This window comes from Schistocerca cancellata, chromosome 8, assembly GCF_023864275.1.
Source record: "Schistocerca cancellata isolate TAMUIC-IGC-003103 chromosome 8, iqSchCanc2.1, whole genome shotgun sequence".
Classification (NCBI taxonomy): domain Eukaryota; kingdom Metazoa; phylum Arthropoda; class Insecta; order Orthoptera; family Acrididae; genus Schistocerca; species Schistocerca cancellata.
In genome coordinates, this window is record NC_064633.1 from 3,319,925 (window position 1) to 3,344,826 (window position 24,902).

Below are 24,902 nucleotides of genomic sequence, written 5' to 3' on the forward strand. Positions count from 1 at the left end.
CTCTTATAAACAAGTCGACATTTTGCCTTTTGTATTCAATATCGATGCAATTTCTGTGTTTCATCGTTGATTTGAAGGTCCAAGGGTTACAGTAAACCTGCAATGGTGCATCGGAATCTAATACTGCTGTCCCAGGAAAGGCTCAAAGCACGAACTATTAGAAGAGTTGGTCCTCTTGTAAATAAGTCGACATTTTGCATTTTGTATTCAATACCGATGCAATTTCTGTGTATCATCGTTGATTTGAAGGTCCAAGGGATACAGTAAACCTGCAATGGTGCATCGGAATCTAATACTGCTGTCCCAGGGAAGGCTCAAAGCACGAACTATTAGAAGAGTTACTCCTCTTGTAAATAATCCGACATTTTGCCTTATGTATTCAATATCGATGCAATTTCTGTGTTTCATCGTTGATTTGAAGGTCCAAGGGATACAGTAAACCTCCAATGGTGCATCGGAATCTAATACTGCTGTGCCAGGAATGGCTCAAAGCACGAACTATTAGAAGAGTTACTCCTCATGTAAATAAGTCGACATTTTGCCTTTTGTATTTAATATCGATGCAATTTCTGTGTTTCATCGTTGATTTGAAGGTCCAAGGGATACAGTAAACCTGCAATGGTGCATCGGAATCTAATACTGCTGTCCCAGGAAAGGCTCAAAGCGCGATCTATTAGAAGAGTTACTCCTCTTGTAAATAAGTCGACATTTTGCCTTTTGTATTCAATATCGATGCAATTTCTGTGTTTCATCGTTGATTTGAAGGTCCAAGGGATACAGTAATCCTGCAATGGTGCATCGGAATTTAATACTGCTGTCCCAGGAAAGGGTCGAAGCACGAACTATTAGAAGAATTACTCCTCTTATAAATAAGTCGACATTTTGCCTTTTGTATTCAATATCGATGCAATTTCTGTGATCCATCGTTGATTTGAAGGTCCAATTGATACAGTAAATATGAGATGGTGCTTCGGAATCTAATACTGCTGTCCCAAAAAAGGCTAAAACCACGAACTATAGAAGAGTTACTCCTCTTATAAACAAGTCGACATTTTGCCTTTTGTATTCAATATCGATGCAATTTCTGTGTTTCATCGTTGATTTGAAGGTCCAAGGGATACAGTAAACCTGCAATGGTGCATCGGAATCTAATGCTGCTGTCCCAGGAAAGGCTCAAAGCACGAACTGTAGAAGAGTTACTCCTTTTATAAACAAGTCGACATTTTGCCTTTTGTATTCAATGTCGATGCAATTTCTGTGTTTCATCGTTGATTTCAAGGTCCAAGGGATACAGTAAACCTGCAATGGTGCATCGGAATCTAATACTGCTGTCCCAGGAAAGGCTAAAAGCAAGAACTATTAGAAGAGTTGCTCCTCTTGTAAATAAGTCGACATTTTGCCTTTTGTATTCAATACCGATGCAATTTCTGTGTTTCATCGTTGATTTGAAGGTCCAAGGGATACAGTAAACCTGCAATGGTGCATCGGAATCTAATACTGCTGTCCCAGGAAAGGCTCAAAGCACGAACTGTTAGAAGAGTTACTCCTCTTGTAAATAAGTCGACATTTTGCCTTTTGTATTCAATATCGATGCAATTTCTGTGTTTCATCGTTGATTTAAAAGTCCAAGGGATACAGTAATCCTGCAATGGTGCATCGGAATTTAATACTGCTGTCCCAGGAAAGGGTCGAAGCACGAACTATTAGAAGAGTTACTCCTCTTATAAATAAGTCGACATTTTGCCTTTTGTATTCAATATCGATGCAATTTCTGTGATTCATCGTTGATTTGAAGGTCCAAGGGATACAGTAAATATGAGATGGTGCTTCGGAATCTGATACTGCTGTCCCATAAAAGGCTAAAACCACGAACTATAGAAGAGTTACTCCTCTTATAAACAAGTCGACATTTTGCCTTTTGTATTCAATATCGATGCAATTTCTGTGTTTCATCGTTGATTTGAAGGTCCAAGGGTTACAGTAAACCTGCAATGGTGCATCGGAATCTAATACTGCTGTCCCAGGAAAGGCTCAAAACACGAACTATTAGAAGAGTTGGTCCTCTTGTAAATAAGTCGACATTTTGCATTTTGTATTCAATACCGATGCAATTTCTGTGTATCATCGTTGATTTGAAGGTCCAAGGGATACAGTAAACCTGCAATGGTGCATCGGAATCTAATACTGCTGTCCCAGGGAAGGCTCAAAGCACGAACTATTAGAAGAGTTACTCCTCTTGTAAATAATCCGACATTTTGCCTTATGTATTCAATATCGATGCAATTTCTGTGTTTCATCGTTGATTTGAAGGTCCAAGGGATACAGTAAACCTCCAATGGTGCATCGGAATCTAATACTGCTGTGCCAGGAATGGCTCAAAGCACGAACTATTAGAAGAGTTACTCCTCATGTAAATAAGTCGACATTTTGCCTTTTGTATTTAATATCGATGCAATTTCTGTGTTTCATCGTTGATTTGAAGGTCCAAGGGATACAGTAAACCTGCAATGGTGCATCGGAATATAATACTGCTGTCCCAGGAAAGGCTCAAAGCGCGATCTATTAGAAGAGTTACTCCTCTTGTAAATAAGTCGACATTTTGCCTTTTGTATTCAATATCGATGCAATTTCTGTGTTTCATCGTTGATTTGAAGGTCCAAGGGATACAGTAATCCTGCAATGGTGCATCGGAATTTAATACTGCTGTCCCAGGAAAGGGTCGAAGCACGAACTATTAGAAGAGTTACTCCTCTTATAAATAAGTCGACATTTTGCCTTTTGTATTCAATATCGATGCAATTTCTGTGATTCATCGTTGATTTGAAGGTCCAATTGATACAGTAAATATGAGATGGTGCTTCGGAATCTAATACTGCTGTCCCAAAAAAGGCTAAAACCACGAACTATAGAAGAGTTACTCCTCTTATAAACAAGTCGACATTTTGCCTTTTGTATTCAATATCGATGCAATTTCTGTGTTTCATCGTTGATTTGAAGGTCCAAGGGATACAGTAAACCTGCAATGGTGCAACGGAATCTAATACTGCTGTCCCAGGAAAGGCTCAAAGCACGAACTATTAGAAGAGTTGGTCCTCTTGTAAATAAGTCCACATTTTGCATTTTGTATTCAATACCGATGCAATTTCTGTGTATCATCGTTGATTTGAAGGTCCAAGGGATACAGTAAACCTGCAATGGTGCATCGGAATCTAATACTGCTGTCCCAGGGAAGGCTCAAAGCACGAACTATTAGAAGAGTTACTCCTCTTGTAAATAATCCGACATTTTGCCTTATGTATTCAATATCGATGCAATTTCTGTGTTTCATCGTTGATTTGAAGGTCCAAGGGATACAGTAAACCTCCAATGGTGCATCGGAATCTAATACTGCTGTGCCAGGAATGGCTCAAAGCACGAACTATTAGAAGAGTTACTCCTCATGTAAATAAGTCGACATTTTGCCTTTTGTATTTAATATCGATGCAATTTCTGTGTTTCATCGTTGATTTGAAGGTCCAAGGGATACAGTAAACCTGCAATGGTGCATCGGAATCTAATACTGCTGTCCCAGGAAAGGCTCAAAGCGCGAACTATTAGAAGAGTTACTCCTCTTGTAAATAAGTCGACATTTTGCCTTTTGTATTCAATATCGATGCAATTTCTGTGTTTCATCGTTGATTTGAAGGTCCAAGGGATACAGTAATCCTGCATTGGTGCATCGGAATTTAATACTGCTGTCCCAGGAGAGGGTCGAAGCACGAACTATTAGAAGAGTTACTCCTCTTATAAATAAGTCGACATTTTGCCTTTTGTATTCAATATCGATGCAATTTCTGTGATTCATCGTTGATTTGAAGGTCCAATTGATACAGTAAATATGAGATGGTGCTTCGGAATCTAATACTGCTGTCCCAAAAAGGCTAAAACCACGAACTATAGAAGAGTTACTCCTCTTATAAACAAGTCGACATTTTGCCTTTTGTATTCAATATCGATGCAATTTCTGTGTTTCATCGTTGATTTGAAGGTCCAAGGGATACAGTAAACCTCCAATGATGCATCGGAATCTAATACTGCTGTCCCATTAAAGGCTCAAAGCACGAACTATTAGAAGAGTTACTCCTCATGTAAATAAGTCGACATTTTGTCTTTTGTATTTAATATCGATGCAATTTCTGTGTTTCATTGTTGATTTGAAGGTCCAAGGGATACAGTAAACCTGCAATGGTGCATCGGAATCTAATACTGCTGTCCCAGGGAAGGCTCAAAGCACGAACTATTAGAAGAGTTACTCCTCTTGTAAATAATCCGACATTTTGCCTTTTGTATTCAATATCGATGCAATTTCTGTGTTTCATCGTTGATTTGAAGGTCCAAGGGATACAGTAAACCTCCAATGGTGCATCGGAATCTAATACTGCTGTCCCAGGAAAGGGTCGAAGCACGAACTATTAGAAGAGTTACCCCTCATGTAAATAAGTCGACATTTTGCCTTTTGTATTTAATATCGATGCAATTTCTGTGTTTCATCGTTGATTGGAAGGTCCAAGGGATACAGTAAACCTGCAATGGTGCATCGGAATCTAATACTGCTGTCCCAATTAAGGCTCAAAGCGCGAACTATTAGAAGAGTTACTCCTCTTGTAAATAAGTCGACATTTTGCCTTTTGTATTCAAAATCGATTCAATTTATGTGTTTCATCATTGGTTTTAAGGTCCAAGGGCTACAGTGAACCTACAATGGTGCATCGGAATCTAATACTGCTGTCCCAGGAAAGGCTAAAATCACGCACTATTAGAAGAGTTACTTCTCTTGTAATAAGTCGACATTTTGCCTTTTGTATTCAATATCGATGCAATTTCTGTGTTTCATCGTTGCTTTGAAGGTCCAAGGGTTACAGTAAACCTGCAATGGTGCATCGGAATCTAATACTGCTGTCCCAGGAAAGGCTCAAAGCACGAACTGTTAGAAGAGTTACTCCTCTTGTAAATAAGTCGACATTTTGCTTTTTGTATTCAATATCGATGCAATTTCTGTGATTCATCGTTGATTTGAAGGTCCAAGGGATACAGTAAATATGAGATGGTGCTTCGGAATCTAATACTGCTGTCCCAAAAAAGGCTAAAACCACGAACTATAGAAGAGTTACTCCTCTTATAAACAAGTCGACATTTTGCCTTTTGTACTCAATATCGATGCAATTTCTGTGTTTCATCGTTGATTTGAAGGTCCAAGGGTTACAGTAAACCTGCAATGGTGCATCGGAATCTAATACTGCTGTCCCAGGAAAGGCTCAAAGCACGAACTATTAGAAGAGTTGGTCCTCTTGTAAAGAAGTCGACATTTTGCATTTTGTATTCAATACCGATGCAATTTCTGTGTATCATCGTTGATTTGAAGGTCCAAGGGATACAGTAAACCAGCAATGGTGCATCGGAATCTAATACTGCTGTCCCAGGGAAGGCTCAAAGCACGAACTATTAGAAGAGTTACTCCGCTTGTAAATAATCCGACATTTTGCCTTATGTATTCAATATCGATGCAATTTCTGTGTTTCATCGTTGATTTGAAGGTCCAAGGGATACAGTAAACCTCCAATGGTGCATCGGAATCTAATACTGCTGTGCCAGGAATGGCTCAAAGCACGAACTATTAGAAGAGTTACTCCTCATGTAAATAAGTCGACATTTTGCCTTTTGTATTTAATATCGATGCAATTTCTGTGTTTCATCGTTGACTTGAAGGTCCAAGGGATACAGTAAACCTGCAATGGTGCATCGGAATCTAATACTGCTGTCCCAGGAAAGGCTCAAAGCGCGAACTATTAGAAGAGTTACTCCTCTTGTAAATAAGTCGACATTTTGCCTTTTGTATTCAATATCGATGCAATTTCTGTGTTTCATCGTTGATTTGAAGGTCCAAGGGATACAGTAATCCTGCAATGGTGCATCGGAATTTAATACTGCTGTCCCAGGAAAGGGTCGAAGCACGAACTATTAGAAGAGTTACTCCTCTTATAAATAAGTCGACATTTTGCCTTTTGTATTCAATATCGATGCAATTTCTGTGATTCATCGTTGATTTGAAGGTCCAATTGATACAGTAAATATGAGATGGTGCTTCGGAATCTAATACTGCTGTCGCAAAAAAGGCTAAAACCACGAACTATAGAAGAGTTACTCCTCTTATAAACAAGTCGACATTTTGCCTTTTGTATTCAATATCGATGCAATTTCTGTGTTTCATCGTTGATTTGAAGGTCCAAGGGATACAGTAAACCTGCAATGGTGCAACGGAATCTAATACTGCTGTCCCAGGAAAGGCTCAAAGCACGAACTATTAGAAGAGTTGCTCCTCTTGTAAATAAGTCGACATTTTTCATTTTGTATTCAATACCGATGCAATTTCTGTGTATCATCGTTGATTTGAAGGTCCAAGGGATACAGTAAACCTGCAATGGTGCATCGGAATCTAATACTGCTGTCCCAGGGAAGGCTCAAAGCACGAACTATTAGAAGAGTTACTCCTCTTGTAAATAATCCGACATTTTGCCTTATGTATTCAATATCGATGCAATTTCTGTGTTTCATCGTTGATTTGAAGGTCCAAGGGATACAGTAAACCTCCAATGGTGCATCGGAATCTAATACTGCTGTGCCAGGAATGGCTCAAAGCACGAACTATTAGAAGAGTTACTCCTCATGTAAATAAGTCGACATTTTGCCTTTTGTATTTAATATCGATGCAATTTCTGTGTTTCATCGTTGATTTGAAGGTCCAAGGGATACAGTAAACTTGCAATGGTGCATCGGAACCTAATACTGCTGTCCCAGGAAAGGCTCAAAGCGCGAACTATTAGAAGAGTTACTCCTCTTGTAAATAAGTCGACATTTTGCCTTTTGTATTCAATATCGATGCAATTTCTGTGTTTCACCGTTGATTTGAAGGTCCAAGGGATACAGTAATCCTGCAATGGTGAATCGGAATCTAATACTGCTGTCCCAGGAAAGGGTCAAAGCACGAACTATTAGAAGAGTTACTCGTCTTATAAATAAGTCGACATTTTGCCTTTTGTATTCAATATCGATGCAATTTCTGTGTTTCATCGTTGATTTGAAGGTCCAAGGGATACAGTAAATATGAGATGGTGCTTCGGAATCTAATACTGCTGTCCCAAAAAAGGCTCAAAGCACGAACTATCAGAAGAGTTACTCCTCTTATAAACAAGTCGACATTTTGCCTTTTGTATTCAATATCGATGCAATTTCTGTGTTTCATCGTTGATTTGAAGTTCCAAGGGATACAGTAAACCTGCAATGGTGCATCGGAATCTAATACTGCTATCCCAGGATAGGCAAAAAGCACGAACTATTAGAAGAGTTGCTCCTCTTGTAAATAAGTCGACATTTTGCCTTTTGTATTCAATACCGATGCAATTTCTGTGTTTCATCGTTGATTTGAAGGTCCAAGGGATACAGTAAACCTGCAATGGTGCATCGGAATCTAATACTGCTATCCCAGGATAGGCTAAAAGCACGAACTATTAGAAGAGTTGCTCCTCTTGTAAATAAGTCGACATTTTGCCTTTTGTATTCAATATCGATGGAATTTTTGTGTTTCATCGATGATTTGAAGGTCCAAGGGATACAGTAAACCTCCAATGGTGCATCGGAATCTAATACTGCTGTCCCAGGGAAGGCTCAAAGCACGAACTATTAGAAGAGTTACTCCTCTTGTAAATAATCCGACATTTTGCCTTTTGGTTTAAATATCGATGCATTTTCTGTGTTTCATCGTTGATTTGAAGGTCCAAGGGATACAGTAAACCTCCAATGGTGCATCGGAATCTAATACTGCTGTCCCAGGGAAGGCTAAAATCACGAACTATTAGAGGAGTTACTTCCCTTGTAAATAAGTCGACATTTTGCCTTTTGTATTCAATATCGATGCAATTTCTGTGTTTCATCGTTGATTTGAAGGTCCAAGGGATACAGTAAACCTGCAATGGTGCATCGGAATCTAATACTGCTATCCCAGGATAGGCTAAAAGCACGAACTATTAGAAGAGTTGCTCCTCTTGTAAATAAGTCGACATTTTGCCTTTTGTATTCAATATCGATGCAATTTCTGTGTTTCATCGTTAATTTGAAGGTCCAAGGGATACAGTAAATATGAGATGGTGCTTCGGAATCTAATACTGCTGTCCCTGGAATGGTTCAAACACGAACTATTAGAAGAGTTACTTCTCTTGTAAATAAGTCACAATTTTGCCTTTTGTATTCAATATCGATTCAATTTATGTGTTTCATCATTGGTTTTAAGGTCCAAGGGCTACAGTGAACCTGCAATGGTGCATCGGAATCTAATACTGCTATCCCAGGATAGGCAAAAAGCACGAACTATTAGAAGAGTTGCTCCTCTTGTAAATAAGTCGACATTTTGCCTTTTGTATTCAATACCGATGCAATTTCTGTGTTTCATCGTTGATTTGAAGGTCCAAGGGATACAGTAAACCTGCAATGGTGCATCGGAATCTAATACTGCTATCCCAGGATAGGCTAAAAGCACGAACTATTAGAAGAGTTGCTCCTCTTGTAAATAAGTCGACATTTTGCCTTTTGTATTCAATATCGATGGAATTTTTGTGTTTCATCGATGATTTGAAGGTCCAAGGGATACAGTAAACCTCCAATGGTGCATCGGAATCTAATACTGCTGTCCCAGGGAAGGCTCAAAGCACGAACTATTAGAAGAGTTACTCCTCTTGTAAATAATCCGACATTTTGCCTTTTGGTTTAAATATCGATGCATTTTCTGTGTTTCATCGTTGATTTGAAGGTCCAAGGGATACAGTAAACCTCCAATGGTGCATCGGAATCTAATACTGCTGTCCCAGGGAAGGCTAAAATCACGAACTATTAGAGGAGTTACTTCCCTTGTAAATAAGTCGACATTTTGCCTTTTGTATTCAATATCGATGCAATTTCTGTGTTTCATCGATGATTTGAAGGTCCAAGGGATACAGTAAACCTCCAATGGTGCATCGGAATCTAATACTGCTGTCCCAGGAAAGGCTCAAACCACGAACTGTAGAAGAGTTACTCCTCTTGTGAATAAGTCGACATTTTGCCTTTTGTATTCAATATCGATGCAATTTCTGTGTTTCATCGTTGATTTGAAGGTCCAAGGGAAACAGTAAACCTCCAATGGTGCATCGGAATCTAATACTGCTGTCCCAGGAAATGCTAAAAGCAAGAACTATTAGAAGAGTTGCCCCTCTTGTAAATAAGACGACATTTTGCCTTTTGTATTCAATACCGAATCAATTTCTGTGTTTCATCGTTGATTTGAAGGTCCAAGGGATACAGTAAACCTGCAATGGTGCATCGGAATCTAATACTGCTGTCCCAGGAAAGGCTCAAAGCACGAACTATTAGAAGAGTTACTCCTCTTGTAAATAAGCCGACATTTTGCCTTTTGTATTCAATATCGATGCAATTTCTGTGTTTCATCGTTGATTTGAAGGTCCAAGGGATACAGTAAACCTGCAATGGTGCATCGCAATCTAATACTGCTGTCCCAGGAAAGGCTCGAAGCACGAACTATTAGAAGAGTTACTCCTCTTATAAATAATTCGACATTTTGACTTTTGTATTCAATATCGATGCAATTTCTGTGTTTCATCGTTAATTTGAAGGTCCAAGGGATACAGTAAATATGAGATGGTGCTTCGGAATCTAATACTGCTGTCCCTGGAATGGTTCAAACACGAACTATTAGAAGAGTTACTTCTCTTGTAAATAAGTCACAATTTTGCCTTTTGTATTCAATATCGATTCAATTTATGTGTTTCATCATTGGTTTTAAGGTCCAAGGGCTACAGTGAACCTACAATGGTGCATCGTAATCTAATACTGCTGTCCCAGGAAAGGCTAAAATCACGAACTATTAGAAGAGTTACTTCTCTTGTAAATGAGTCGACATTTTGCCTTTTGTATTCAATATCGATGCAATTTCTGTGTTTCATCGTTGATTTGAAGGTCCAAGGGATACAGTAAACCTGCAATGGTGCATCGGAATCTAATACTGCTGTCCCAGGAAAGGCTCAAAGCTCGAACTATAGAAGAGTTACTCCTCTTATAAACAAGTCGACATTTTGCCTTTTGTATTCAGTATCGATGCAATTTCTGTGTTTCATCGTTTATTTGAAGGTCCAAGGGATACAGTAAACCTGCAATGGTGCATCGGGATCTAATACTGCTGTCCCAGGAAAGGCTAAAAGCAAGAATTATTAGAAGAGTTGCTCCTCTTGTAAATAAGTCGACATTTTGCCTTTTGTATTCAATACCGATGCGATTTCTGTGTTTCATCGTCGATTTGAAGATCCAAAAGATACAGTAAACCTGCAATGGTGCATCGGAATCTAATACTGCTGTCCCAGGAAAGGCTCAAAGCACGAACTATTAGAAGAGTTACTCCTCTTGTAAATAAGTCGACATTTTGCCTATTGTATTAAATATCGATGCAATTTCTGTGTTTCATCGTTGATTTAAAGGTCCAAGGGATACAGTAAACCTGCAATGGTGCATCGGAATCTAATACGCAGGTCCCAGGAAAGGCTCAAAGCTCGAACTATTAGAAGAGTTATTCCTCATGTAAATAAGTCGACATTTTGCCTTTTGTATTTAATATCGATGAAATTTCTGTGTTTCATCGTTGATTTGAAGGTCCAAGGGATACAGTAAACCTGGAATGGTGCATCGGAATCTAATACTGCTGTCCCAGGAAAGGCTCAAAGCACGAATTATTGGAACAGTTACTCCTCTTGTAAATAAGTCGACATTTTGCCGTTTGTATTCAATATCGATGCAATTTCTGTGTTTCATCGTTGATTTGAATGTCCAAGGGATACAGTTATCCTGCAATGGTGCATCGGAATCTAATACTGCTGTCACAGGAAAGGGTCGAAGCACGAACTATTAGAAGAGTTACTCCTCTTATAAATAATTCGACATTTTGCCTTTTGTATTCAATATCGTTGCAATTTCTGTGTTTCATCGTTGATTTGAAGGTCCAAGGGATACAGTAAACCTGCAATGGTGCATCGGAATCTAATACTGCTGTCCCAGGGAAGGCTCAAAGCACGAACTATTAGAAGAGTTACTCCTCTTGTAAATAATCCGACATTTTGCCTTTTGTATTCAATATCGATGCGATTTCTGTGTTTCATCGTTGATTTGAAGGTCCAAGGGATACAGTAAACCTGCAATGGTGCATCGGAATCTAATACTGCTATCCATGGATAGGCTAAAAGCACGAACTATTAGAAGAGTTGCTCCTCTTGTAAATAAATCGACATTTTGCCTTTTGTATTCAATACCGATGCAATTTCTGTGTTTCATCGTTGATTTGAAGGTCCAAGGGATACAGTAAACCTGCAATGGTGCATCGGAATGTAATACTGCTGTCCCAGGGAAGGTTCAAAGCACGAACTATTAGAAGAGTTACTCCTCTTGTAAATAATCCGACATTTTGCCTATTGTATTCAATATCGATGTAATTTCTGTGTTTCATCGTTGATTTGAAGGTCCAAGGGATACAGTAAACCTGCAATGGTGCATCGGAATCTAATCTGCTGTCCCAGGAAGGGCTCAAAGCACGAACTATTAGAAGAGTTACTCTTCTTGTAAACAAGTCGACATTTAGCCTTTTGTATTCAATATCGATGCAATTTCTGTGTTTCATCGTTGATTTGAAGGTCAAAGGGATACAGTAAATATGAGATGGTGCTTCGGAATCTAATACTGCTATCCCAGGAAAGCCTCAAAGAACGAACTATTAGAAGAGTTACTCCTCTTGTAAATAAGTCGACATTTTGACTTTTGTATTCACTATCGATGCAATTTCTGTGTTTCATCGTTGATTTGAATGTCCAAGAGATACAGTAAACCTGCAATGGTGCATCGGAATCTAATGCTGCTGTCCCGGGAAAGGCTAAAAGCACGAACTATTAGATGGGTTACTCATCTTGCAAGTAAATTGATATTTTGCATTCTGTATTCAATATCGATGCAATTTCTGTGGTTCATCGTTGATTTGAAGGTCCAAGGGATACAGTAAACCTGCAATGGTGCATCGGAATCTAATACTGCTGACCCAGGAATGGCTAAAAGCACGAACTATCAGATGAGTTACTCCTCTTGTAAATAAGCCGACATTTTGCCTTTTGTATTCAATATCGATGCAATTTCTGTGTTTCATCGTTGATTTGAAGGTCGAAGGGATACAGTAAACCTCCGATGGTGCATCGGAATCTAATACTGCTGTCCCAGGAAAGGCTCAAAGCACGAATTATTAGAACAGTTACTCCTCTTATAAATAAGTCGACATTTTGCCTTTTGTATTCAATATCGATGCAATTTCTGTGTTTCATCGTTGATTTGAAGGTCCAAGGGATACAGTAATCCTGCAATGGTGCATCGGAATCTAATACTGCTGTCCCAGGAAAGGCTCGAAGCACGAACTATTAGAAGAGTTACTCCTCTTATAAATAAGTCGACAATTTGCCTTTTGTATTCAATATCGATGCAATTTCTGTGTTTCATCGTTGATTTGAAGGTCGAAGGGATACAGTAAACCTGCGATGGTGCATCGGAATCTAATACTGCTGTCCCAGGAAAGGCTCAAAGCACGAATTATTAGAACAGTTACTCCTCTTATAAATAAGTCGACATTTTGCCTTTTGTATTCAATATCGATGCAATTTCTGTGTTTCATCGTTGATTTGAAGGTCCAAGGGATACAGTAATCCTGCAATGGTGCATCGGAATCTAATACTGCTGTCCCAGGAAAGGCTCGAAGCACGAACTATTAGAAGAGTTACTCCTCTTATAAATAAGTCGACATTTTGCCTTTTGTATTCAATATCGATGCAATTTCTGTGTTTCATCGTTGACTTGAAGGTCCAAGGGATACAGTAAATATGAGATGGTGCTTCGGAATCTAATACTGCTGTCCCTGGAATGGTTCAAACACGAACTATTAGAAGAGTTACTTCTCTTGTAAATAGGTCGACATTTTGCCTTGTATTCAATATCGATTCAATTTATGTGTTTCATCATTGGTTTTAAGGTCCACGGGCTACAGTGAACCTACAATGGTGCATCGTAATCTAATACTGCTGTCCCACGAAAGGCTAAAATCACGAACTATTAGAAGAGTTACTTCTCTTGAAAATGAGTCGACATTTTGCCTTTTGTATTCAATATCGATGCAATTTCTGTGTTTCATCGTTGATTGGAAGGTCCAAAGGATACAGTAAACCTGCAATGGTGCATCGGAATCTAATACTGCTGTCCCAGGAAAGGCTCAAAGCACGAACTATAGAAGAGTTACTCCTCTTATAAACATGTCGATATTTTGCGTTTTGTATTCAGTATCGATGCAATTTCTGTGTTTCATCGTTGATTTGAAGGTCCAAGGGATACAGTAAACCTGCAATGATGCATCGGAATCTAATACTGCTGTCCCAGGAAAGGCTCAAAGCAAGAATTATTAGAAGAGTTGCTCCTCTTGTAAATAAGTCGACATTTTGCCTTTTGTATTCAATACCGATGCGATTTCTGTGTTTCATCGTCGATTTGAAGATCCAAAAGATACAGTAAACCTGCAATGGTGCATCGGAATCTAATACTGCTGTCCCAGGAAAGGCTCAAAGCTCGAACTATTAGAAGAGTTACTCCTCTTGTAAATAAGTCGACATTTTGCCTATTGTATTAAATATCGATGCAATTTCTGTGTTTCATCGTTGATTTAAAGGTCCAAGGGATACAGTAAACCTGCAATGGTGCATCGGAATCTAATACGCAGGTCCCAGGAAAGGCTCAAAGCTCGAACTATTAGAAGAGTTATTCCTCATGTAAATAAGTCGACATTTTGCCTTTTGTATTTAATATCGATGAAATTTCTGTGTTTCATCGTTGATTTGAAGGTCCAAGGGATACAGTAAACCTGGAATGGTGCATCGGAATCTAATACTGCTGTCCCAGGAAAGGCTCAAAGCACGAATTATTGGAACAGTTACTCCTCTTGTAAATAAGTCGACATTTTGCCGTTTGTATTCAATATCGATGCAATTTCTGTGTTTCATCGTTGATTTGAATGTCCAAGGGATACAGTTATCCTGCAATGGTGCATCGGAATCTAATACTGCTGTCACAGGAAAGGGTCGAAGCACGAACTATTAGAAGAGTTACTCCTCTTATAAATAATTCGACATTTTGCCTTTTGTATTCAATATCGTTGCAATTTCTGTGTTTCATCGTTGATTTGAAGGTCCAAGGGATACAGTAAACCTGCAATGGTGCATCGGAATCTAATACTGCTGTCCCAGGGAAGGCTCAAAGCACGAACTATTAGAAGAGTTACTCCTCTTGTAAATAATCCGACATTTTGCCTTTTGTATTCAATATCGATGCGATTTCTGTGTTTCATCGTTGATTTGAAGGTCCAAGGGATACAGTAAACCTGCAATGGTGCATCGGAATCTAATACTGCTATCCATGGATAGGCTAAAAGCACGAACTATTAGAAGAGTTGCTCCTCTTGTAAATAAGTCGACATTTTGCCTTTTGTATTCAATACCGATGCAATTTCTGTGTTTCATCGTTGATTTGAAGGTCCAAGGGATACAGTAAACCTGCAATGGTGCATCGGAATGTAATACTGCTGTCCCAGGGAAGGTTCAAAGCACGAACTATTAGAAGAGTTACTCCTCTTGTAAATAATCCGACATTTTGCCTATTGTATTCAATATCGATGTAATTTCTGTGTTTCATCGTTGATTTGAAGGTCCAAGGGATACAGTAAACCTGCAATGGTGCATCGGAATCTAATCTGCTGTCCCAGGAAGGGCTCAAAGCACGAACTATTAGAAGAGTTACTCTTCTTGTAAACAAGTCGACATTTAGCCTTTTGTATTCAATATCGATGCAATTTCTGTGTTTCATCGTTGATTTGAAGGTCAAAGGGATACAGTAAATATGAGATGGTGCTTCGGAATCTAATACTGCTATCCCAGGAAAGCCTCAAAGAACGAACTATTAGAAGAGTTACTCCTCTTGTAAATAAGTCGACATTTTGACTTTTGTATTCACTATCGATGCAATTTCTGTGTTTCATCGTTGATTTGAATGTCCAAGAGATACAGTAAACCTGCAATGGTGCATCGGAATCTAATGCTGCTGTCCCGGGAAAGGCTAAAAGCACGAACTATTAGATGGGTTACTCATCTTGCAAGTAAATTGATATTTTGCATTCTGTATTCAATATCGATGCAATTTCTGTGGTTCATCGTTGATTTGAAGGTCCAAGGGATACAGTAAACCTGCAATGGTGCATCGGAATCTAATACTGCTGACCCAGGAATGGCTAAAAGCACGAACTATCAGATGAGTTACTCCTCTTGTAAATAAGCCGACATTTTGCCTTTTGTATTCAATATCGATGCAATTTCTGTGTTTCATCGTTGATTTGAAGGTCGAAGGGATACAGTAAACCTCCGATGGTGCATCGGAATCTAATACTGCTGTCCCAGGAAAGGCTCAAAGCACGAATTATTAGAACAGTTACTCCTCTTATAAATAAGTCGTCATTTTGCCTTTTGTATTCAATATCGATGCAATTTCTGTGTTTCATCGTTGATTTGAAGGTCCAAGGGATACAGTAATCCTGCAATGGTGCATCGGAATCTAATACTGCTGTCCCAGGAAAGGCTCGAAGCACGAACTATTAGAAGAGTTACTCCTCTTATAAATAAGTCGACAATTTGCCTTTTGTATTCAATATCGATGCAATTTCTGTGTTTCATCGTTGATTTGAAGGTCGAAGGGATACAGTAAACCTGCGATGGTGCATCGGAATCTAATACTGCTGTCCCAGGAAAGGCTCAAAGCACGAATTATTAGAACAGTTACTCCTCTTATAAATAAGTCGACATTTTGCCTTTTGTATTCAATATCGATGCAATTTCTGTGTTTCATCGTTGATTTGAAGGTCCAAGGGATACAGTAATCCTGCAATGGTGCATCGGAATCTAATACTGCTGTCCCAGGAAAGGCTCGAAGCACGAACTATTAGAAGAGTTACTCCTCTTATAAATAAGTCGACATTTTGCCTTTTGTATTCAATATCGATGCAATTTCTGTGTTTCATCGTTGACTTGAAGGTCCAAGGGATACAGTAAATATGAGATGGTGCTTCGGAATCTAATACTGCTGTCCCTGGAATGGTTCAAACACGAACTATTAGAAGAGTTACTTCTCTTGTAAATAGGTCGACATTTTGCCTTGTATTCAATATCGATTCAATTTATGTGTTTCATCATTGGTTTTAAGGTCCACGGGCTACAGTGAACCTACAATGGTGCATCGTAATCTAATACTGCTGTCCCACGAAAGGCTAAAATCACGAACTATTAGAAGAGTTACTTCTCTTGAAAATGAGTCGACATTTTGCCTTTTGTATTCAATATCGATGCAATTTCTGTGTTTCATCGTTGATTGGAAGGTCCAAAGGATACAGTAAACCTGCAATGGTGCATCGGAATCTAATACTGCTGTCCCAGGAAAGGCTCAAAGCACGAACTATAGAAGAGTTACTCCTCTTATAAACATGTCGATATTTTGCGTTTTGTATTCAGTATCGATGCAATTTCTGTGTTTCATCGTTGATTTGAAGGTCCAAGGGATACAGTAAACCTGCAATGATGCATCGGAATCTAATACTGCTGTCCCAGGAAAGGCTCAAAGCAAGAATTATTAGAAGAGTTGCTCCTCTTGTAAATAAGTCGACATTTTGCCTTTTGTATTCAATACCGATGCGATTTCTGTGTTTCATCGTCGATTTGAAGGTCCAAAAGATACAGTAAACCTGCAATGGTGCATCGGAATCTAATACTGCTGTCCCAGGAAAGGCTCAAAGCACGAATTATTAGAACAGTTACTCCTCTTGTAAATAAGTCGACATTTTGCCTTTTGTATTCAATATCGATGCAATTTCTGTGTTTCATCGTTGATTTGAAGGTCCAAGGGATACAGTTATCCTGCAATGGTGCATCGGAATCTAATACTGCTGTCCCAGGAAAGGGTCGAAGCACGAACTATTAGAAGAGTTACTCCTCTTATAAATAATTCGATATTTTGCCTTTTGTATTCAATATCGATGCAATTTCTGTGTTTCATCGTTGATTTGGAGGTCCAAGGGATACAGTAAATATGAGATGAAGCTTCGGAATCTAAAACTGCTGTCCCAGGAATGGTTCAAACACGAACTATTAGAAGAGTTACTTCTCTTGTAAATAAGTCGACATTTTTCCTTTTGTATTCAATATCGATTTAAGTTATGTGTTTCATCATTGATTTTAAGGTCCAAGGGCTACAGTGAACCTGCAATGGTGCTTCGGAATCTAATACTGCTGTCCCAGGAAAGGCTAAAGTCACGAACTATTAGAAGAGTTACTTCTCTTGTAAATAAGTCGATATTTTGCCTTTTGTATTCAATATCGTTGCAATTTCTGTGTTTCATCGTTGATTTGAAGGTCCAAGGGATACAGTAAACCTGCAATGGTGCATCGGAATCTAATACTGCTGTCCCAAAAATGGCTCAAAGCACGAACTATAGAAGAGTTACTCCTCTTATAAACAAGTCGACATTTTGCCTTTTGTATTCAATATCGATGCAATTTCTGTGTTTCATCGTTGATTTGAAGGTCCAAGGGATACAGTAAACCTGCAATGGTGCATCGGAATCTAATACTGCTATCCATGGATAGGCTAAAAACACGAACTATTAGAAGAGTTGCTCCTCTTGTAAATAAGTCGACATTTTGCCTTTTGTATTCAATACCGATGCAATTTCTGTGTTTCATCGTTGATTTGAAGGTCCAAGGGATACAGTAAACCTGCTATGGTCCATCGGAATCTAATACTGCTGTCCCAGATAAGGCTCAAAGCACGAACTATTAGAAGAGTTACTCCTCTTGTAAATAATCCGACATTTTGCCTATTGTATTCAATATCGATGTAATTTCTGTGTTTCTTCGTTGATTTGAAGGTCCAAGGGATACAGTAAACCTGCAATGGTGCATCGGAATCTAATACTGCTGACCCAGGAATGGCTAAAAGCACGAACTATTAGAAGAGTTACTCCTCTTGTAAATAACCCGACATTTTGCCTTTTGTATTCAATATCGATGCAATTTCTGTGTTTCATCGTTGATTTGAAGGTCCAAGGGATACAGTAAACCTGCAATGTTGCATCAGAATCTAATACTTCTGTCCCAGGAAAGGCTCAAAGCACGAACTATTAGAAGAGTTACTCGTCTTGTAAATAAGACGACATTTTGCCTTTTGTATTTAATATCGATGAAATTTCTGTTTTTCATCGTTGATTTGAAGGTCCAAGGGATACAGTAAACCTGCAATGGTGCATCGGAGCTAATACCGCTGTCCCAGGAAAGGCTCAAAGCACGAATTATTAGAACAGTTACTCCTCTTATAAATAAGTCGACATTTTGCCTTTTGTATTCAATATCGATTCAATTTCTGTGTTTCATCGTTGATTTAAAGGTCCAAGGGAAACAGTAATCCTGCAATGTTGCATCGGAATCTAATACTGCTGTCCCAGGAAAGGCTCGAAGCACGAACTATTAGAAGAGTTACTCCTCTTATAAATAAGTCGACATTTTGCCTTTTGTATTCAATATCGACCAATTTCTGTGTTTCATCGTTGATTTGAAGGTCGAAGGGATACAGTAAACCTGCGATGGTGCATCGGAATCTAATACTGCTGTCCCAGGAAAGGCTCAAAGCACGAATTATTAGAACAGTTACTCCTCTTATAAATAAGTCGACATTTTGCCTTTTGTATTCAATATCGATGCAATTTCTGTGTTTCATCGTTGATTTGAAGGTCCAAGGGATACAGTAATCCTGCAATGGTGCATCGGAATCTAATACTGCTGTCCCAGGAAAGGCTCGAAGCACGAACTATTAGAAGAGTTACTCCTCTAATAAATAAGTCGACATTTTGCCTTTTGTATTCAATATCGATGCAATTTCTGTGTTTCATCGTTGATTTGAAGGTCCAAGGGATACAGAAAATATGAGATGGTGTTTCGGAATCTAATACTGCTGTCCCTGGAATGGTTCAAACACGAACTATTAGAAGAGTTACTTCTCTTGTAAATAGGTCGACATTTTGCCTTGTATTCAATATCGATTCAATTTATGTGTTTCATCATTGGTTTTAAGGTCCACGGGCTACAGTGAACCTACAATAGTGCATCGTAATCTAATACTGCTGTCCCAGGAAAGGCTAAATTCACGAACTATTAGAAGAGTTACTTCTCTTGAAAATGGGTCGACATTTTGCCTTTTGTATTCAATATCGATGCAATTTCTGTGTTTCATCGTTGATTGGAAGGTCCAAAGGATACAGTAAACCTGCAATGGTGCATCGGAATCTAATACTGCTGTCCCAGGAAAGGCTCAAAGCACGAACTATAGAAGAGTTACTCCTCTTATAAACATGTCGAAATTTAGCCTTTTGTATTCAATATCGATGCAATTTCTGTGTTTCATCGTTGATTTGAAGGTCAAAGGGATACAGTAAATATGAGATGGTGCTTCGGAATCTAATACTGCTATCCCAGGAAAGGCTCAAAGCACGAACTATTAGATGAGTTACTCCTCTTGTAAATAAGTCGACATTTTGACTTTTGTATTCACTATCGATGCAATTTCTGTGTTTCATCGTTGATTTGAATGTCCATGAGATACAGTAAACCTGCAATGGTGCATCGGAATCTAATACTGCTGTCCCAGGAAAGGCTAAAAGCACGAACTATTAGAAGGGTTACTCATCTTGCAAGTAAATTGATATTTTGCATTCTGTATTCAATATCGATGCAATTTCTGTGGTTCATCGTTGATTTGAAGGTCCAAGGGATACAGTAAACCTGCAATGGTGCATCGGAATCTAATACTGCTGACCCAGGAATGGCTAAAAGCACGAACTATTAGAAGAGTTACTCCTCTTGTAAATAACCCGACATTTTGCCTTTTGTATTCAATATCGATGCAATTTCTGTGTTTCATCGTTGATTTGAAGGTCCAAGGGATACAGTAAACCTGCAATGGTGCATCGGAATCTAATACTGCTGTCCCAGGAAAGGCTCAAAGCACGAACTATTAGAAGAGTTACTCGTCATGTAAATAAGACGACATTTTGCCTTTTGTATTTAATATCGATGAAATTTCTGTTTTTCATCGTTGATTTGAAGGTCCAAGGGATACAGTAAACCTGCAATGGTGCATCGGAGCTAATACTGCTGTCCCAGGAAAGGCTCAAAGCACGAATTATTAGAACAGTTACTCCTCTTATAAATAAGTCGACATTTTGCCTTTTGTATTCAATATCGATGCAATTTCTGTGTTTCATCGTTGATTTGAACGTCCAAGGGAAACAGTAATCCTGCAATGTTGCATCGGAATCTAATACTGCTGTCCCAGGAAAGGCTCGAAGCACGAACTATTAGAAGAGTTACTCCTCTTATAAATAAGTCGACATTTTGCCTTTTGTATTCAATATCGATGCAATTTCTGTGTTTCATCGTTGATTTGAAGGTCCAAGGGATACAGTAAATATGAGATGGTGCTTCGGAATCTAATACTGCTGTCCCTGGAATGGTTCAAACACGAACTATTAGAAGAGTTACTTCTCCTGTAAATAAGTCGACATTTTGCCTTTTGTATTCAATATCGATTCAATTTATGTGTTTCATCATTGGTTTTAAGGTCCAAGGGCTGCAGTGAACCTACAATGGTGCATCGGGATCTAATACTGCTGTCCGAGGAAAGGCTAAAATCACGAACTATTAGAAGAGTTACTTCTCTTGTAAATGAGTCGACATTTTGCCTTTTGTATTCAATATCGATGCAATTTCTGTGTTTCATCGTTGATTTGAAGATCCAAGGGATACAGTAAACCTGCAATGGTGCATCGGAATCTAATACTGCTGTCCCAGGGAAGGCTCAAAGCACGAACTATTAGAAGAGTTACTCCTCTTGTAAATAATCCGACATTTTGCCTTTTGTATTCAATATCGAGCCAATTTCTGTGTTTCATCGTTGATTTGAAGGTCCAAGGGATACAGTAAACCTCCAATGGTGCATCGGAATGTAATACTGCTGTCCCAGGAAAGGCTCAAAGCACGAACTATTAGAAGAGTTACTCCTCATGTAAATAAGTCGACATATTGCCTTTTGTATATAATATCGATGCAATTTCTGTGTTTCATCGTTGATTTGAAGGTCCAAGGGATACAGTAAACCTGCAATGGTGCATCGGAATCTAATACTGCTGTCCCAGGAAAGGCTCAAAGCAAGAACTATTAGAAGATTTACTCCTCTTGTAAATAAGTCGACATTTTGCCTTTTGTATTCAATATCGATGCAATTTCTGTGTTTCATCGTTGATTTGAAGGTCCAAGGGAAACAGTAATCCTGCAATGTTGCATCGGAATCTAATACTGCTGTCCCAGGAAAGGCTCGAAGCACGAACTATTTGAAGAGTTACTCCTCTTATAAATAAGTCGACATTTTGCCTTTTGTATTCAATATCGATGCAATTTCTGTGTTTCATCGTTGATTTGAAGGTCCAAGGGATACAGTAAATATGAGATGGTGCTTCGGAATCTAATACTGCTGTCCCTGGAATGGTTCAAACACGAACTATTAGAAGAGTTACTTCTCCTGTAAATAAGTCGACATTTTGCCTTTTGTATTCAATATCGATTCAATTTATGTGTTTCATCATTGGTTTTAAGGTCCAAGGGCTGCAGTGAACCTACAATGGTGCATCGGAATCTAATACTGCTGTCCGAGGAAAGGCTAAAATCACGAACTATTAGAAGAGTTACTTCTCTTGTAAATGAGTCGACATTTTGCCTTTTGTATTCAATATCGATGCAATTTCTGTGTTTCATCGTTGATTTGAAGGTCCAAGGGATACAGTAAACCTGCAATGGTGCATCGGAATCTAATACTGCTGTCCCAGGAAAGGGTCAAAGCACGAACTATAGAAGAGTTACTCCTCTTATAAACAAGTCGACATTTTGCCTTTTGTATTCAGTATCGATGCAATTTCTGTGTTTCATCGTTGATTTGAAGGTCCAAGGGATACAGTAAACCTGCAATGGTGCATCGGAATCTAATACTGCTGTCCCAGGAAAGGCTAAAAGCAAGAATTATTAGAAGAGTTGCTCCTCTTGTAAATAAGTCGACATTTTGCCTTTTGTATTCAATACCGATGCGATTTCTGTGTTTCATCGTTGATTTGAAGGTCCAAGGGATACAGTAAACCTGCAATGGTGCATCGGAATCTAATACTCCTGTCCCAGGAAAGGCTCAAAGCACGAACTATAGAAGAGTTACTCCTCTTATAAACAAGTCGACATTTTGCCTTTTGTATTCAATATCGATGCAATTTCTGTGTTTCATCGTTGATTTGAAGGTCCAAGGGATACAGTAAACCTGCAATGGTGCATCGGAATCTAATACTGAGGTCCCAGGAAAGGCTCAAAGCACGAACTATTAGAAGAGTTACTCCTCATGTAAATAAGTCGACATTTTGCCTTTTGTATTTAATATCGATGAAATTTCTGTGTTTCATCGTTGATTTGAAGGTCCAAGGGATACAGTAAACCTGCAATGGTGCATCGGAATCTAATACAGCTGTCCCAGGAAAGGCTCAAAGCACGAATTATTAGAACAGTTACTCCTCTTGTAAATAAGTCGACATTTTGCCTTTTGTATTCAATATCGATGCAATTTCTGTGTTTCATCGTTGATTTGAAGGTCCAAGGGATACAGTAATCCTGCAATGGTGCATCGGAATCTAATACTGCTGTCCCAGGAAAGGCTCGAAGCACGAACTATTAGAAGAGTTACTCCTCTTATAAATAATTCGACATTTTGGCTTTTGTATTCAATATCGATGCAATTTCTGTGTTTCATCGTTGATTTGGAGGTCCAAGGGATACAGTAAATATGAGATGAATCTTCGGAATCTAAAAGTGCTGTCCCAGGAATGGTTCAAACACGAACTATTAGAAGAGTAACTTCTCTTGTAAATAAGTCGATATTTTTCCTTTTGTATTCAATATCGATTTAAGTTATGTGTTTCATCATTGATTTTAAGGTCCAAGGGCTACAGTGGACCTGCAATGGTGCATCGGAATCTAATACTGCTGTCCCAGGAAAGGCTAAAGTCACGAACTATTAGAAGAGTTACTTCTCTTGTAAATAAGTCGATATTTTGCCTTTTGTATTCAATATCGTTGCAATTTCAGTGTTTCATCGTTGTTTTGAAGGTCCAAGGGATACAGTAAACCTGCAATGGTGCATCGGAATCTAATACTGCTGTCCCAAAAATGGCTCAATGCACGAACTATAGAAGAGTTACTCCTCTTATAAACAAGTCGACATTTTGCCTTTTGTATTCAATATCGATGCAATTTCTGTGTTTCATCGTTGATTTGAAGGTCCAAGGGATACAGTAAACCTGCAATGGTGCATCGGAATCTAATACTGCTGTCCCAGGGAAGGCTCAAAGCACGAACTATTAGAAGAGTTACTCCTCTTGTAAATAATCCGACATTTTGCCTTTTGTATTCAATATCGAGCCAATTTCTGTGTTTCATCGTTGATTTGAAGGTCCAAGGGATACAGTAAACCTCCAATGGTGCATCGGAATGTAATACTGCTGTCCCAGGAAAGGCTCAAAGCACGAACTATTAGAAGAGTTACTCCTCGTGTAAATAAGTCGACATATTGCCTTTTGTATATAATATCGATGCAATTTCTGTGTTTCATCGTTGATTTGAAGGTCCAAGGGATACAGTAAACCTGCAATGGTGCATCGGAATCTAATACTGCTGTCCCAGGAAAGGCTCAAAGCAAGAACTATTAGAAGATTTACTCCTCTTGTAAATAAGTCGACATTTTGCCTTTTGTATTAAATATCGATGCAATTTCTGTGTTTCATCGTTGATTTGAAGGTCCAAGGGATACAGTAATCCTGCAATGGTGCATCGGAATCTAATACTGCTGTCCCAGGAAAGGCTCAAAGCACGAACTATTAGAAGAGTTACTCCTCTTATAAATAAGTCGACATTTTGCCTCTTGTATTCAATATCGATGCAATTTCTGTGTTTCATCGTTGATTTGAAGGTCCAAGGGATACAGTAAATATGAGATGGTGCTTCGGAATCTAATACTGCTGTCCCAGGAATGGTTCAAAACACGAACTATTAGAAGAGTTACTCCTCTTGTAAATAAGTCGACATTTTGCCTTTTGTATTCAATATCGACGAAATTTCTGTGTTTCATCGTCGATTTGAAGGTCCAAGGGATACAGTAAACCTGCAATGGTGCATCGGAATCTAATCTGCTGTCCCAGGAAGGCCACAAAGCACGAACTATTAGAAGAGTTACTCTTCTTGTAAACAAGTCGACATTTATCCTTTTGTATTCAATATCTATGCAATTTCTGTGTTTCATCGTTGATTTGAAGGTCCAAGGGATACAGTAAATATGAGATGGTGCTTCGGAATCTAATACTGCTATCCCAGGAAAGGCTCAAAGCACTAACAATTAGAAGAGTTACTCCTCTTGTAAATAAGTCGACATTTTCACTTTTGTATTCACTATCGATGCAATTTCTGTGTTTCATCGTTGATTTGAATGTCCAAGGGATGCAGTAAACCTGCAATGGTGCATCGGAATCTAATACTGCTGTCCCAGGAAAGGCTAAAAGCACGAACAATTAGAAGGGTTACTCA